This window comes from Sorex fumeus, unplaced genomic scaffold, assembly GCF_029834395.1.
Source record: "Sorex fumeus unplaced genomic scaffold, SorFum_2.1 ptg000075l, whole genome shotgun sequence".
Classification (NCBI taxonomy): domain Eukaryota; kingdom Metazoa; phylum Chordata; class Mammalia; order Eulipotyphla; family Soricidae; genus Sorex; species Sorex fumeus.
In genome coordinates, this window is record NW_026606132.1 from 12,618,936 (window position 1) to 12,631,645 (window position 12,710).

Sequence of the window (12,710 nt, forward strand, 5' to 3'; positions counted from 1 at the left end):
GCAAGCCAAGCGCCTTCACCCCTGCCTCATCACTCTGAACTCAGTTTCCGCGTCCTATAGATTAAGTTAATTCTGAGAAGCGAGTGAACAGGGGATGGTGTAGCTCACTCTGGGAAGGGAGTGAGTTGTATGTAAAATGTTCTGAGCCAATCATGAGAAAGGAAACATTTCAAGCCAACCCCAGGAAGAGTGTGGGTGGGCCAATTATAGGAATTAAGCAGCAGAATTGGGCTCTTAAATCTCCTGGGCACCGCTGTTTGTGCTAGAAGGAGCTGTTGCAGCATGCCAGGCATGTCTGAGATGGGAATTAAGCTCGGCACCTTCTTCGGGGGCTCGTACTAGACCACTCCAATAGTTACATCTCTGGCCATTGAAAACGGAGAGCACACATGTGGGCGAGGCACATTCACTGATAGATCATTCGAATTGCTCCTGCATTTTTCCTGGCTTCCAACTAGACAACTTGTAATTACTTTATTCATTTCTGAACTCATTTAATGCTTGTCACCCTCCGCTGTGAGCTTCATGAGATTAGGGACTCCCTCTGTGGCAGTTCACTCTTGTTACTCCAAGACTAAGCACAGTTCCTATGAGCCGGAGAAAGCTAAGTATATTGTTTGCTAAATGTTCTGTGGATGACAGAGTTGCTAGCATATACTTCTGGGCTTTTCTGTGATTCTGGTGTAACCAGTTAGAATTGAACTGGTCCAAGTTTGCCAGAGGGCTCCAGATAACTCCCCACTCAGCGAAACTGTACTCATGTGGGTTTCAAATACTGAGGAACAATAAGGTTAAATTCAGTGTACAGCTAGGAGATAGGACAGGAAACCTAAGATCGTCGTGGAGATGAGTACATAAGGTTTGCACCAACAGCAAGAGAGTACATAAATATGTATGCTTTGCAAACCATTGATGGAGCAAATCAAATTTGATCTTACAAAAAGGTATATTGGGGACAGCACCACCCCAGCCTGGAAGTAGGTTTGAGAGAGAGAAGGCTGATGGTGTGCAGACTGTGGAAACTAATGGTAAATCATTGGCCTCTGCGATTTTTAGTGCTTGAGATAGCATCGGCAAATTTTGTCTTATTTAGAATTGTTAACACTTAAAGATGGGGTGAAATTCAAAGGGTGTTTTCCAGTTCTTGTTGGTTTCTAGTAATTTCCTCCATCTCATCCTGGAGCTCTTCAATCTTCTCCTCAGCTGCTGTTTATCTGCTGCTTAGGGTTTCTGCTGAGATTTTTTTTTTATTTAATCACCTATCATACTCTTTATTTCTGCCTTTAGTTTTCTCATTTCAGCACTCGTACATTTTTGTGCTTTGCTGAATTCCAGCATACCACAGAACTATGCAATGAGTTCAAGAGGAAAAATATAAGAATCACTGGAGTCCCTGAAGGACAGGAAGGCAAATTTGATGAATATTATGGCACATCTACACAATGGAATACTATGCAGCTGTTAGGAAAAAAGGCCATGAAATTTACTTATAAATGAGTGGGCATGGAGCGTATCATGTTGAGTGTAATGAGTCAGAAGGAGAGGGACGGATACAGAATAACTGCATTCACTTGTGGGTTATAAAAATAGTATGAGACAGATATCCAAGGCCAGGAAAAACAGGGGCCAGGAGTAGTCAATGTTTGGAAGCTTGTCACAAATGTGTGTGTTGGGGGAGAGCAAAGTGCAGTTAGAATAAGAAAGGGACCAGTATGACAATAATAGTTAGAAATGATCACTGCACAAGAACTGAATGTTAAAAGTAGGTCAAGGGATATACATGACAACCTTTCAGTATCTGTATTGTAAACCACAATGCCTAAAAGGAAAGAGAGAGAGATAGAGAGAGGGGAGAGAGAGATAAAGAAAGAGATAGAGAGAGAGAGATAAAGAAAGAAGAAAAGTGCCTGCCATAGAGCCAGTCAAGAGGAGGAGGGAAACTGGGGACATTGGTGATGGGAAATATACACTGGTGATGGGATGATTGTTGGAACATTATATGACTGAAACCCAATCACGAACAAGTTTGAACTGTGTACTCATTGTGATTCAATTAAAAAATAAAAAAAGAAAAAAGAAATAGTGAAAAGAAATTATAGATAAGAATTTTTCAGAGTTGGGAAAGAGAGATCATATAGTGGGTATGACACTTCCCTTGCCCCGTGGCTAACCCAGATTCAATTCCCAGCACCAAAGATGGTCCCCCAAGCCCCCTAGAAGCGATTCCCGAGTGCAGAGCCAGGAGTAAGTCCTGAGAACCAACAGGTGTGGCCCAAAATCTAAAAAAAAGAAAATCCCAGAGTTGAATACAGCCACCAAGATCCAAGAGTCTCAAAGAGTCCTGGCAACATAGATTCAAATAGGAAAACTCTGAGACACACTGTACTCAGAATGATAAAATCCAAAGATAAAGATAGAAATTTGAAAGCGCAAGATCAGAAAAGGAACTTATTGGGGCTAGAGAGATAATATGAGTTGCACACAGCCATCCTGGGTTCAATCCACTCCACACCATCTGTTCGCCTGAGTCTCATCAGCAGTGATCTCTGAGCTCAGAGCTAGGAAGGAGTAACTCCAGAGCACCTCTGGGTGTGGCCCAACCCCCAAAATTTACAGAAAGGAATTTCTATAGAAAGGAAAGTACATGAAATTCACACAAGATCTGTCAAATGGCAGTCTATATCAGTCAGAAGAAAACAGAGTGATATACTACAAAAATTCAACGCACAGAACACGTCACTAAGAATACTCGAGCCAGCTAGATCAACAGTCACATTTGAAGGACTGACACAGAGCTTCAGGGACAGGCAACAGCTTAGGGAATTCATAGCCTTGAAATCAGTTTTTCAAGAAGCATTAAAGGGGCTTCGTTAAGCTTTAAAGGCAAGATACGCTCCTCAGCAGCTGATGGTGACTGTGGCATTCACTCCTAGCACTTATGGTTCCCCTCGACTAAGGTAAGAAAGGTTTGTTTACTCCTGTCCTACTCAGGGATTTTATATGTTCCCAGTAATGGATTAGCACTTCATTTGCATAGAATAGAATGTTTTATATCTGATCATGTGTTTTTTACATCCATAGATTTTTATTGCAATTCTTTATTAATGCAGACATACAAGCCGTATCTATAATGTTTTATTTTCTAACATAAAGCCAGTATTCCCTAAAGTAACATAATAGGAGACTAACACCTAAGGACAATTAAAATAAGGATCAGGAAGACTGCCCCACGACTTGATAGCTGATCTCATGCACTAGGGATGGAGAGAGGAGCACTAAATAAATGATGGTTGGAGGGCTCGCTCAGGATAGTAGATGCATGTTGAAAGTAGACTATGGACCAAACGTGATGACTGTTTGTTACCTGTATTGCAAGCTGTAACACCCAAAAGGACAGAGAGAGTAAGAGGGATTGTGCCTGCCACAGAGGCAGAAGGTGGGAAGGAGTTGGGGGTGGGGGGAAGGATATTGGGAATATTTGGGGTCGGGAATGGGTACTGATGGAGCGATGGGTACTCGATCATTGTTTGACTGAAACACAATAATGAAAGTCTACAAGTCGGAAAAAAAAGAAAAAAGAAAAAGATGTAAAAATTTTTAAAAAATAAAAGCCAATATTCCCTTTCTTAGGATAAAACATACTTTTATTTTTAAACGATTTTTATGAAAGAAACTGTGATTGACAAAGTTATTGATAGTGAGTTTTCGGCATATAATACTTCAACACCAATCCCACCACCAGTGTCAGCCTTCCTCCACCAGTGTTCCCCAGTTCCATCCCCACCCCAGCCCCCACCCCATCTCTGCCTGCCATCTTGACATGCACATTGCAAAGTTTCAGTGGTTGCCGCTTAGATCTCCTGTTTTCCGTGTTGTTGAATCTTTGTCAAACATACTTTTAGACTATGAGAAGTCTATCCAGATTCTCTCCTTCCATTTTCTGAACTCTCTTACCAAATTTTACACTCGGTAGAATTTATTTATTTCATGTAAGTCTTAAAGGGCATTAGCTCAGAATTATTCATAATATAAATTTCTGAAACATACACACCTGTAAAAGGGTAGGCTTTGAAAAAAAAGCTTTACCAATTGAGCACTGATTTACAGCTCTGTGGAATTTCAAGAGCTTAGCTGTATTCACCTTTGTATGTAGGTGTCAACACCTCTTCGATGAAAACAAAAATGATTTATACTCAATCTGAGATAAAGGTGAACATAATAAGGCAACAACAAATGATCAAAGTCATCAGAAGGGAAGATTCTGCCCATAGAACTGAGCTTCTAAAGGTTCTGTGGCTGGGGAGGATGGAGGGACGTGGGCATTCTGCTGGCGGGTGGGGTGTTGGAATGTTGTATGCATGAAAAGTCTAACTAGCGTTAACCGTAAATTCTGGTATCTCAATAAAATGGTTTAAATAAAACAAGTTCACAAAAAAAGAGGCCAGGGAGATGGCTCAAAGATTGGACATATGCTTTGATGCAAATGGTCAGAGTCCCCAGAGAACCCCAGGGAGAAGCCTCTGAGCACTGTACTAGGAGTAGCCCACTGGATGTAGCTCCCAAACCAATCCAGATATTTCCCTTCACTTGGCTTCTCTATAGTTATTCCTGCTGCGGCCTGCCTGGTTTTCTTCCCCCAAAGAATTATAGCTGCCAGTACTGGAGATAAATAGTACAGTGGGTAGAGCATTTACCTTACATGCAGCCGACCTGGGTTCGATCCATCACATCCTGTGGGGTCCCTTGAGTACCACCAGGAGTAATTCCTGAGTGTAGAGCCAGGAGTAACACCCGAGCATTGTCAGGTGGGAACGCCCTAATTTTTTTGTCTGCTCTTGGATGGAGAATTAGTACAGGGGTTAAGACACTGTGTTTCCATCCAACTCTAGTTTGAATCCCTGCCACTGCATAAGGTCCTTTGAGCACTGTCAGGGGTCACTCTTGAGCACAGAGCTAGTAGTAAACTCTGAGCACCACCTGATGTGGCCCAAATCTCTCCCCTCCCCCCACCACCAAAATTCCCCTGAGGAAAATTTTCTTATTTGATATGTTTCAAGTCAATGAATAAATAAATGCATAAACACATTGCACTGCACTGTCCTCCTGTTGTTCATTGTTTTGCTCGAGCGGGCCCAGTAACATCTCCATTGTTGTTACTGTGCTTGGCATATCAGATACATCACAGGGAACATAAATGAATATTTTTTCTTCTTGTCACCCCCTTTGGGCTAGGTACTAGTAACCATCTGGATAACTATTCTTTCTGACTTCTTTCCTTTCACGTGTATGCGGCACCTGTGGGCAGGCATACATGCGCACACACAGTTTTAGCTAAAGGGAACTATAGGACACAAGTCTTTAGTGTGGACAACTGTCTTTGGAAAACGCACAGCCTTTTGCCCTCCAAGGTAGCACAATAAACAACCAGCTATGTATCTTTTTGTGTCTTCTGAATGCTGTGCTTGCTTAATTATATCGAACATTTATGTTATCCCCAGAGAATGGGATGTTTTGGACATTTTATTTTTACAACAGTGGCAGTCTAGTACAAATACTATCATGTCTTGCTTTACTCACTTAACAATAACCATGGAAACCACCTCATTCTGTTAAAAGACTGTGGTTGGATGCACGGTTCTCTCAGCTAACCCTTCCCTCTGCCAGCATTCCTTCCATTTCCAATGCTTTTATAATGGTGGAGCAGATGCTCCAAAGTGGCATCACTTGGTTCAAGTGTATCCATCTTGTAAATTTTCATAGATAGTACTCAATTTCTCTCCAGACTCTCTCTCAGTATTCTGCCAGGAGCGTAGGACACAGGATATAGTTGCCAACATTTCTGCATTTCCTTTGGTCAAAGTAAAAATTTAGTATAAAAATTTAATATAACCCTTCAATTTGTTATTGACTCTTTGTTGACTCAAATTTCGACAGCAGAAAACACTTGAGTAGATGCCGTGTCATAGCCGGAGCCCTGAGTATGAACATGCATGGAATGTCTCCGTTTTGCCTCAACACAGCTTTGTCTAGGAATCCGCATGATAACTACCAGTTACTAAGATTAAATCACGAATCACGAATCACGACCATCCTGTTATTCGTCGATCGCCTCGAGCAGGCCCCAGTAACGTCTCCTTCGTCCTAGCCCTGAGATTTTTTAAAAAGTGCCATATTCAAGGCTCTTTCGGAGTTAGGAGAATGAGACCCTTCATTGTTACTGGTATTTGGCATATTGGGTACGCCACAGGGAGTTTGCCAGACTCTACCGTTGAGTTTCCCTCCCCACCCCGACCAGGGCTCCAGCAGCAGAAGACCTCCAGAACCAGCCACCACCATGCTGAGACCACTCTCTGCACACATGAAGGTACCGGCAGAGGAACAAAGGCATGCGGGTCCCGGAGCTGAGATCTCCAAGCATGCTCGGATCGGGGCTGAGCATCCTCCACCCAGATCCTCCAAATTCCAGTAGGCGGGGCGGGGGGGGGTCACACCCACCAACTGGCCCCCTGGTGCCGTGTAATCCCATCAACGGCCAAAACCCAGAGACTATAAAACCCAGCTCCCGGAAGATTAAATATGCTCCCATTATTGACTAAGCACTTTTTCATTTAAACTTTGCAGCTTGGGCCTATAGCGATAGCGCAGTGGATAGGGCATTTGCCTTGCACGCGGCTGACCCAGGTTCAATTCCCACACAGTCCCCCAAGCACCACCAGGAGTAATTCCTGAGTTCATGAGCCAGGACTAACCCCTGTGCATAGTCAGGTGTGACCCAAAAAGCAAAATGCAAACAAACAAACAAAAACCTTGCAGCTTGAGGAGACATGCTTACTCCTTTCATTAGAGAGATTTACCAGCAATCACAGTGAGAAGGTGATAAAGAGGAGCGGATTAAGTTCTGAGACTTAACTCAGCCCTGGACTCTCCATTGCAGCAGTCTAGGCTTGGGTTAGCTTGTAATTCTTTGATCTATGGGTCTAAGCGAGGTCTGATCTTTGCCCTGTGTGGAAACTGTGAAGTGTGAACTAGGGATACACCCAAGGTTCCCGTGTTTGGACCTGGCCAACTGGTTGTGAGGCTTTCTTGAGAGGGCCATGTCTCTTACTTGACCTAGCCAAGGGAGGTCAAGGCCACAGGATGCTAGAGTTTTGTTTGTTTGGAGGGCCACACCTGGAGGGCTCAAGGCTGACTCCCGGCTCTATGCTCAGGAGTTTCTCCTGGCAGTGCTCATGGGACTCTACGCAGTGTTCAAGATCCAACCAGGTTTGGCCACATGCAAGGCAAGTGCCCTACTTCCTGTACCATATTTCTGGCCCCAAAAGGCTGGATTTTTACCTCCTCTACCCAGTCTCAAAATCTGTCATTCAGGAACTGCATTTTCTTCAGATGCTCTTCATTCCCTGCCCCTTGCCTCTAGAATCTTTCTATCCCATCTCAACAAAACAAGGCAGGTTTCTGGGGGGCAAGTTGCCAAGTAACAACTAATCACCAGACCTGGAGTATGTTTTCATCCCGCAGTTCTGTTTCTCTGCTGACAGGACCAGATCAGGATGCATTCTTTAATGTCACTGTCACAGCACCAGTACTTATGCAAATGGATTCACAGCGGCCATTAATTTCCTAAGCACAGAATTCCAGCCAAATCTTCCTCGTGAGAGAAAGTGAAGGACACATTACAATTCTACCCCAGAGATACTTACAAAGAGTTAATCAGATGCAGATTAGTTCATCAAAAAAAGGGGGGGGAGGAGAATCACTGATATTAATGCTTTGGCTGAAAATTGTTTCACCTTGAAAGGGTAATCAAAGTAACGATTATTTATTGAGCACCCAGTAAATGACAGATGATTTACATACATTATTCCATTTGATCTTCATCACAATCCTTATGAGATAGGTACTCTTACTGTGCCCATTTTTCAGATGAGCCTACTGAGACCCTGGACGTTATGCATCTTTTTATGAGTGTCGATGTGTAAGGGGTGAGATCTGGGCATGGGAACCAGAAGTATCTCTATTCCTTTGCCTCCTGCTCTATCCTCCTCAAGCTCCCAGTCTTCTCAGGGTTCTAGAGCCATCTGCTTTTCTTGAGCAATTCCATTCAAACATCATCAGGCATTCAAGATAATAATAGTTTTTATCAATCACAGTGAACGTACCACAACCAACATAAAATGTTTCTAACAGGGGAAACCGGGGTGATAGGGTAGAGAGGGAGTCTCCATATCTTATGAATATTGACAAATTTATAATACCTTGCATCTCTGAGGAAATCCTGAAAATGACTGACTTTCTCAGTATCTCCATAATCTTGCCTTCTACAGAATGTCCTGTAACCAGAAAAGATGTAGCCTTCTCAGGTTAGCTTACTTTATTAAGCAATATGTATTTGAGACTGTTCTATGTCTTTTCATGATCCAATAGCTAATTCTCCTTAGCACTGAAGATTAGGCCTTTGTATGGATATACCACAATATTTTGTCCTCCTACAGAGAATATCTCAATTCCCTCCAAATGTTGCCAATTATGAATAAAGCTACTATAAAAATCCAAGAGCAGGTTTTGTTTGGTTAAGAAAAATGGAACAAGTTTCCATATGTTGAAGACCATACTTACCATGGGCTAATTATACAACACCTATCCTAGCCAATCGACATAATCAAATAATTTAGTTTTTTTAATCCCTTCCACCTTCTTGAGAGGGAAAGTTTCCCTCTGCAGAAAAAAAGTATTATGTGATCTGTATCATTTGCAAAGATGACTGTTTTCACATAGCCCATTCCAGGTGAATCTTGTATCTGAGTCTCGTGAAGTAAAAGCAAACAACTCTTTGTTATTGTTGGTTCTCAGCTTAAGAACATTATAGAACTCAGAATGATGAGTTGTCCAGTTGTCCAGTTGTCCCGGATCCTCAAGGAAAAAGAATCCTATGGTGAAAACCACTCACGGACAAGTAAAGTGATGGGCAGTGGGAAGAAATCTGCCTTGAAAGACAGAACCTCTAAAAGACCCCGCTCTTCTATTTGTCAGCTTGGGGAAAGGGAGATCCTTTTTGTGTTCACACCAACATGAGATGATCTAGCCTCTCAAATAGCAGAACCAAGGGCTCCAGATCTCCAAACCTCAAACCCTGTTCTGTCTCCAGATTATAGTTCTCCTTTCATTGCAGAATGATTCAAAGAACACAATCTAACCATATACCATTAATATGAAAATCATTTTCAGATCAATACTCTAAGCAGGCCGGAAGTCTAAGAACAAATGCACCATGCAAATGTGAATTTTTTTTGCTTTTTGAGTAACACCCGGTGATGCACAGGGGTTACTCCTGGCTTTGCACTCAGGAATTACTCCTGGCAGTGCTCGGGGGACTGTATGGGATGTTGGGAATCGAACCTGGGTCGGCCGTGTGCAAGGCAAACACCTTGCTCCCTGTACCATCGCTCCAGCCCCCAACAAATGTGAAAATTTTAATAGCAGGAACAACTATGCAAATATCATTTAAAGTAGATTTCAGAGCAAAGAAAAATTCTAGCAATAAAGAGTGTTGAAGTAATGAAAAAAAACCAGTAGGAGAATAATGTCCAAAGACAATTGAAACAAAGGGCAGGAGAGCTGGTCCTTAGTAGAAAGCTTGCCACAATGGGGGAGATGAGGTTGTGACAGAGAAGGGACCATTATGACAGTGGTAGGGGGGAGTGGATGAGAACTGGGTGCTGAAAGGTAAAGTGATATGCATGATACCCTTTCAGTGAGAGTATTACAAACCACAGTGCCTGAAAGTGTAAAAGAAAAAGTACCTGCTGGGAATTGAACTCAGGGCTTCTCATGTTCATGGCAAATACGCTACCACTGAGCCACCTCCTTTGATCTAAATTGGTCAGATACCGGCAAGAATGTAGAGAAACAGGCGCCCTCATTCAGTGCTGATGGGAATGTGAAATGGCATTACTGCTTTTGGTTTTTGTTGTTGTTGTTGTTTGTTTTCAACATTTTTTAAAAATTTTTATTAGTGAGACACCATGAGGTACAGCTGTAGACTTACAAATTTTTATGCTTGGGTTTCAATTACACAATGATCAAATACCCATCCCTCCACCAGTGCCCATCCTCCACCACCACGGGTCCCAGTATCCCTCCCACCCCCCCCATCCCCCCATCCCACCCAGCCTCTATGGCAGGGAATTCCCTTTTGTTCTCTCTCTCCTCTTGGGTGTTGTGGTTTGCAAAAGAGGCAATGAGTGGCAATCATGTTTGGTCTATAGTCTACTTTCAGCATGCTTCTCCCATCCTGGGAGGATCCTCCCAACACCCTTTATTTGGTGCTACTTTCTCTATCTGAGTTCCCTTTTCCCCTAGCATGTGTGGCTGACCTCCAAGCCATGGAGCAAAATTCCTGGTACTAATCTCGGCCATTCTTGGGTGTTAGTCTCCTATTTTGTTACTCTACCCAAAGAAACAAGAACCAAAATACAAAGACAGTCTACAGAATGGGAAAGGATATTTGCCGAATACACATCCGACAAAGGGTTGATATCAAGGATATACAAAGTACTGGTTGAACTCCACAAGAAGAAAACATCCAACCCCATCAAAAATGGGGCAATGAAATGAACAGAGACTTTCTCAAAGAAGAAATCCGAATGGCTAAAAGGCACATGTGAAAATGCTCCACATCATTAATCATCAGGGAGATGCAGATCAAAACCACAATGAGGCATTACCGCTTTTGGATGACAGTTTGCAGTTCCTTATAAAATGGGGGTGTTAAAAAATGAATGTCCACACAAAAACCTCTGCATGAATTTTTTTTGCAGCTTTTCTTTCATAACTGCCAGAGTTTTGAAGCACTTCTTACATAGGCACTCACTGAGGGATGACACTCCTGGCTGTAGTGCTCATACATCATTTTAGCTATGCTGATTTCGGGGGGAGGGGGTCACATGCTTTAGTGTCTGTGCTCAAAAATACCTGGCTGTGATCTGGCTGAAAACCATGTACAGGGGGCTGGAGCGATAGCACAGCGAGTAGGGTGTTTGCCTTGCACGCAGCCAACATGACCGACACAGGTTCGATTCCCAGCACCCCATATGGTCCCCTGAGCACTGCCAGGAGCAATTCCTGAGTGCATGAGCCAGGAGTAACCCCTGAGCATCGCCGGGTGTGACCCAAAAAGCAAAACAACAACAACAACAACAAAAAAAAAACCATGTACAATGCCAGGGATCTATCTCAGACACAGATATTTTGGGCTCGTGCTCAGCATATGTAGTGGCACCATGGATGAAACTTGTGACCTCATGCTTGCAAGGCACTTTATTTATTTTTTATTTTTATTAGTGAAACACCTGGGCTGGAGCGATAGCACAGCGGGTAGGGCGTTCGCCTTACACGCGGCCAACATGGCCGACCCGAGTTCAATTCCTCCGCCCCTCTCGGAGAGCCCGGCAAGCTACCGAGAGTATTCGATATGCCAGACACAGTAACAACAAAGTCTCCAATGGAGACGTTACTGGGCCCGCTCGAGCAAATCGACGATCAACGGGAGGGCCTTTACCTTTACCTTTTAGTGAAACACCATGAGGTACAGTTGTAGACTTACAAATTTTTGTGCTTGGATTTCAGTTATACAATGATCCAGTATCCATCCTTCCACCAGTGCCCATTCGCCATCATTTACATTTTTTTAAAAATTTTTGTTAGTGAGACACCATGAGGTACAGTTGTAGATTTACAAATTTTTGTGCTTGGGTTTCAATTGTACAATGATCAAACACCCATCCCTCCACCAGTGCCCATTTTCCACCACCACGGATCCCAGTATCCTTCTCACCCCCCATTCCCCCTGAGTCAAGTCCTGGCGCCATCATATTGTCCCTATTTTTGACTTACTTTTTGAATAGTTACAGTATTTTATGTAGAGAAAACCCTAAAAGCTCCACAAAAGTGTTTGAACTACTAAAATTCAATAAAGTTATTCAGTAAAGTTCTAGAAAACCAAATCAACAGAAAACAGCCAGGGGTGCATTTGTATGTTAAATTTGAAATATCTGCAAAGGAATGGAGGAAGACAATTGTATTTCCAATATTAGCAAAAAGAGCAAAGCAATTTGAAGTGATCTTAATTTAGGAGACAAACAGGTAAAATGAAAACTACCAAAGATTTGTCACCGTGGGGCTGGAGCGATAGCACACCGATAGGGCATTTGCCTTGCATGCAGCCAACATGGCCGACCCGAGTTCGATACATAAGTGAGTGCAGAACTAGGAGTAACCCCAGAGCACAGCTTAGTTCTTTTATGATATTATTGTACCTGGCACGGGGGCAGGGGACTGCACTGTTCTCTTCCGGGAGCTGGTTTTTATAGTCTTTGAGTCTTGGCCGCTGATGGGATTACATGGCGCCAGGGGGCCAGGTGGTGGGTGTGACCCCCGCCTACTGGAATTTAGAGGATCTGGGTGGAGGATGCTCAGCCCAAGTCCGAGTAGGCTTGGAGATCTCGGCCCCGGAACCCGCATGGCTTTGTCCCTCTGCCAGTACCTTCATGTGTGCGGAGAGTGGTCTCAGCATGGTGGTGGCTAGTCCTGGAGGTCTTTGGCTGCCGGAACCCTGGTCGGGGCAGGGAGGAAAGCTCAACCCACTCCCCTCCAAGGGGCCCCGGCGAGGACAGCCAGGCACTGTCCCAACGAATGATGGGTCTCATTCTCCT